The sequence below is a fragment of the Pelmatolapia mariae genome, linkage group LG13, assembly GCF_036321145.2.
Source record: "Pelmatolapia mariae isolate MD_Pm_ZW linkage group LG13, Pm_UMD_F_2, whole genome shotgun sequence".
NCBI classification, from domain to species: domain Eukaryota; kingdom Metazoa; phylum Chordata; class Actinopteri; order Cichliformes; family Cichlidae; genus Pelmatolapia; species Pelmatolapia mariae.
This window is the reverse complement of record NC_086238.1, coordinates 9979413-9985412: the sequence shown is the minus strand read 5'-3', so window position 1 is coordinate 9985412 and position 6000 is coordinate 9979413.

Below are 6000 nucleotides of genomic sequence, written 5' to 3'. Positions count from 1 at the left end.
GTGTACATGAATGGCAGAGAGAGATAACATATTTCCCACAGATAGTAGAGGGGCCGATCAGTGCTGAAACATGATTGGAAAAAATTACTGATGATATAGCTTGGGGAAAATAGCACAACAATGATATGTTAAATTAAATATTAAATATTTAATATTTAATCCTTCTTCTTTTTATGATATGTTTGATATATTTTTTACAGTTGTCATGTTTTCAGAATATTTTTTAATGCAAAACAGCATTATTAGATTTTTCTAGTATTGTGTTAACATGCATAAAAAAAAAGAAGGAAACTACTATCCAAACAAGCTAAATACAGCATATATTACCTCATAAAAAATAAAAAAAAATCCTGTCACAGACATCATGGCACTATAAAAGTAGAGTCTTCCACAATGACTGCAGCTGCTGGGAGCCCACAGAGGGGATCTGATAATGGGCCTGAGGGGAAATGACAACGTGCTCAGGGAGCAGGGATTGTCTGGAAGACAGATAAGAAGACGCAGGAACAGGTTATCAGCTAGTTTATGAGGTGTCACTCTACTCAAACATTCACCTGTTCCTCAGGAAAAATCACACAGTCACAAGCACTGCATTAATTCCCACAAGGATCTTATAGCTATGATCCATTTAAATGTAGATATCTTTAAACCGTGTCTCGTATATAACATTTAGACTGTTCAGACAGAAATGACACAAGATAATATTATTATATACACTGTAAACCAACTGTACAGTGCAGTCAGGATTTAGGCAGTGTGTACACCAGCACTTTGGAGTATTAATGCCGTACTTCGAAACAAGAAAGAAAAAAAAAACAATGTAACAACGTAGAACAGGCTCTTAAGGAAACATCCAACCAAAACTGTTTTGTGGAAATCATACAAAGACAGGTAAAATGTGAAACTGTAATGTTTTTTATCATTTCAAAGTGGGTCACAGCTGTCATGATGCACTTTTCCACAAATCCCAAATGAAATTTGGCTCAAGTTTGAGTAAAATCGCTAAAAGACTACAAAAGAGAATATCAGTCGGCATACATTTGTACAAACAGGGCATTACTGTAGAATGAAGGTCTTAGGAGTTACCAAGACATTTCAGTTACATCTGACTTTTGTGGCACCTGCAGTCCCTACAGAAGGCAAACTTCTTGTTGACAATAAACTAAAACAGCATCTTTTTTATTCATCGTCTATGAACTGTAGTGTACTTGTTTACTACACTAGCTACTATTCATGACATCAAAATGACTTCTTCATTCACTCATACAAATCTGACAAAGTAAATAAATTGTGTTTTGCACAATGAAATCGTTCGAAACAATATAGCACAATGCCAATTTCTCTTCTCCACTGACTTCTTCCCTATTGTGATAACAATCATCGCGTCATGAATAATTTTTGTTATCATTTTTAAGCCGCTGTCGATAACGCTAAATGCATGGGGGGATGTATGCTTACTGAATTGGTAAATTGCAAAATGTTTCTAAAAACTTTACTTTGCCATATCGCTCCCAGAGTATTATAGTTTAGATTTACATTAAATAACATAGTTACATGACATGCCTCGATGTGCCAGCTGCACTGTGCCACTAAAACAGAGAAATGTTGCCTTCCATTAAAAAAGGCACAACCTCCTGTAGATAGCTTAACTACATGGGAATATTCTCCAGATTTTTTATTATTATTCTTTCACCCACATAAATGATCAAAACAAATGACAATCTCTGCGCGAGGAGGAGACGAAGCCCACAAAAGGGAGTCTGACAGCCATTTCCACAACAGATGTTTTTACAGAGGGGTGTCTTCTCTCCGCTGAGCAGTCTCACACATGAGAGACCCCCAAAAGCTTCAGAGAAACGTCCAGAAAACCAACATGTAAATTTGTAACTGCCATGTCTCAGACAAGCAGGCCCACGCCAATTATATTTCTTTAGGAAAAAAACACTGAGAGAGAAAGAAAGAGATGCCGTAAAAGCAAATACAAATGTACATATCAGCATGGATGGTTTAAGAAAAAAAAAGATGGGCGGAGAAAATTAAAACTTCAATATCAGAAGAAGACAACAGGCATCGTTATGTGTTATCGTGAAAAGATAAAAGTCCCTATTGATCCAGGTTGTGGGCAAAGGCTGCACTATTGACAGGAAGACTGAATATGTTGGAGGGGCAATATTTCATACATTTGGCCTGTTCACTCCATCACTGTGAGAGGGTGTTTTTCTGGGCTGTATATAATAACACGTGTGCTCTTTATTTCCCTCAGATCAATGGTAATGTGAGGCGGGCCACACAAGATGGATGCCACAGGCAGGTTAACCTATCGACTGCTGAACAGAGACACGCAGACTAAGACAAGAGAGACCAATCCATTTACTGAGATAAACCTAAGCTAGTTGGGATTTGAATCTCTCTGCTTGTTGCTGTAGCTCGACAAAAAATATATATTCATATCATAATTAAATGTATATTTTTTTATGTTATTTCCAGATAGAAATTAAGATTTTTCTAAACATCCTGTTAACCTAGCTCTGATTTCTGTGTTGAAGGTGAGGGGGGAAGTAGAAGAGGATGGAAAGAGCCAGTGGGATGCCTAGTGACCATTTCCTGGAGCCAGGACAGGAGGCAGATGAGAGGGCAGGCTAGGCCACACAGGTGGCCCGGATCTGGACCAGGTCAGCCTCACCCTCGAACAACAAGCCAGCGTATCTTGTGCTTATGCTCCAAGTTCTCTCAAGTCACTAACTGGCAGCTTTTGTTAAGGGGGGAAAAAAGTGTAAAAGGTAACATTTAATTAAATTCATATGCCCGCTTTGATTTCATGAGTGTTGTTAATATGGTGCTTTTGTAAAAAATCTACACGGTCTGGCTTTGAAATCTATGACCTTCAAAACCAAGCAGAGAAAGGAGAAATGGATTTCAAGCATCTGATTTGATTAAACATACCTTAGGTTATGATTGTGAAGAAAGCCTTATATTATAAAAGTTTCAACTAATTAAACCACACTGTGCTTGAATTCACTTCGTAAATGCTCCTTTTGTAATGCTTAGGAACAGATATGTTAACTGTTTAACAAATTCTGCCTCCGCTGAGTGTGCTGATCCCATCTCCGCTGCACAGGTGACTCAACAGAAAATGTGAAATAATTCTGCACCGTTCTATTGTGGATGCAATGCCACGCACTCACTGAGAAAATACAATAAAATCTAAATATGAAATCACTCTGGCTGAACTGCAAAGCGACTGTTAATAGAAGAATACCGTTCCGACAGACGGCTCCGAGCATTATTGTCTAAAGTTGGGTAAGGGGTAATTAATTTGGCATTAAATCATTCAGTGTTTTGGTGAGTCTGATGAGAACTGTAAAATACCTTTTTTTTCTTTTTTTTTCTCAGACACTGCCTCAGCCAACCCCCAGCCCCCATTGTCTGTGTGAAAATGGAAATCTGTGCCACCAGTACAATATCCACATTATGTGCCCTGCCTCGACATTGTTGCATGACATGCTTGATTGTACCCTGGCATATAAGAACAGAAATGTATAAACATACCATTAGCACATATTAAATTTATCTCCCACTCACATTATTGTGTAAAAGGTAAGTTTCTAAGTTTATTTATTAATTTTTTTGTATTTTCTGAATAAAATTCACCACTTTAGACATTTTGTACAACGCTTTTGATTGTATTTAAATGCAGAAGAAATGCATTTATTTCCTATTTGTTATGTCTTTGCACATGCTTAAGCGGTCAATTTTAAACTTTTACAATTAAATTTCAAAAAAAGAAAACTACGCAATTATGTTGAATTATCATTCCGCCACACACATGCACAAAACAATCAAAAGGATACAGTTTTGCCACACCACTTTAACTTAATCAACCTGCTCTTCCATGTCTTTAGGTTAAAACTAAAAGTCTAATACAATCTTTGTAATTATTTACAGTGTTAGCCATCTGTATGCATTAATTTGACTTGTTTTAAATGCTCCACATGTTTTATAGAGGTAAATGTTTTCTTCTGAACCTTAAAAAGGCCTGCAGCAATAGCAGGAAAATAACTGCACTAACCCTCAGCTGTACATTCACATCATTGGTATATTCTATTCCATTTTCGTTCACTCAAGTCAAAATTTAACAATTCTGCTCACAGCACAGGCTGAGGTCAATCCAGTACAAGCAGTCCAAACATGTCTCCTACTCACACTGAATGCACTGTAGCCACTGTATGCACAGACAAAGTCTTCACTCATAAAACCAAATCAAAGAAACCTAAATTTGTACATCAGCATGGGTTAATGCTTCCAGATAGGACAAAATTATAGGTGACTTTTAACAACTTCCAACTTGTGGAAAATACACAAAAATATTCTAAAAGTCTTTTCTTGCTTTTATTTATTTATTTATTTATTTATTTATTTATTTATTTTCCAACTGAAAGGTCTCATGAGAATGCTATCTTTTCAAAAATTAGAAGAGGTCCTCTTGTCACTAATAACTCAATGCTGCCACCCAGTGTCAGCACATCTGTTGATTAAAAACAGCGGGTCTCAGACTTTCTCTGGCATTTCCCCTTTTTGGAAGCTAAAAAAAATTATCAACAATAAAAAAGGAATCCTTTCTGGGTTTGCAGAAAAATCATAGTCATTTAACTTAGTTCCCAAATTTTTCCACCTGGCCTTTCAAAGGCAAAAGTTAATTTTGTATTTATCATGGTCTGTGAGGTTGATTTAACCACTGAACTTTGACTAGAAGAAGCTATAAACAGGACCTCCAGATGGCTTTTGAGACTATTATTTTCTGTTTGGACATGTGCAAATGCAGTTAAAACCTTGTTTTGTGCATTAAGGTATAAGCAATGGCTGTTCTGAGGATGAGCATGCGCAATATAATATTACAATATGTTCTTCAAATGTGTGTATTACTACTTGCAGGCTGTTCTCGGTGTCGGGAAAACACAAAGAGGGGAAAAACACCATGCTGTCCTTTAATACAGATACTACATGCTCTCCTCTGATACCTCAGCCCCACCTGTCTAGCCATGAGCTCAGAGTTGAAACAGAGTTCAGCCAAGTCGAGAATTGTTCTTGCTTGTTTTATCAGTGGTGTGTACCATATTTCCCGATGAAATACTACAGCCGGCAAGAGATACTGCCAAGGGAGCAAGGAGACAATTGAATGAGCATTAATGATTTACAGGTACATATCTGCTATAATACCAACACAGGCGGAGGTAACTGAGAGCAGGCTCTAATGACATCATTGATGTTGCCTCAGATAACACCTTGATCATCAACTATGTATGGATCTGGCAAAAGATATAAGATAATGTCAAAGTGAGAGTAGGCTGTTTACCACCCTACCATAGGCTGGTAAATAGACCAACATTCAGACACTGAGTCAGGAATTTAAAAAAAGAAATCTACACATGTATCAATAAGACAAATGAACTGTAAATCTTGGGTTCGCAGTGGAAGATAAAATGTATTTTCTAAGAGAAAAATATTTGATGACAGCTGGAAAACACTTTGGGGGAATAATTATTTGATCTCATGCTGAATTTGTAACTTTGCCTGCTCGCAAGAAAATGAACGGTCTCTAATTTTTATGGTTGCATTTTAATGGAGATGGACAGAATATCAGCCAAAAATCCTGAAGAAAACATGTTACATAAGAGTTATAAATTGATTTGCATGTCACTGAGTGAAATATACATTTGATCCCCAAGCAAAACATGACTGGAAACCATAGTGATATGACATTTATTCTAGTTGGTCACCAGGTTTACATTCATGTCAGGAGGGATTTGGGGCCACTCCTGTTTACAGAAACTCTCTAAATCCTTTAGTCTTTTTTTACTGCATCTTGGCAGACCCTCTTGGACTGAGGGCTGGAGACTGGCTAGGTTAATCCATGACCCAATTGTGCTTCCTTTTTACCCACACCTTTGTTGCCTTGAAAGTCTTTTTGGGGCCACTGTCATGCTGGAAGATCCATCCACA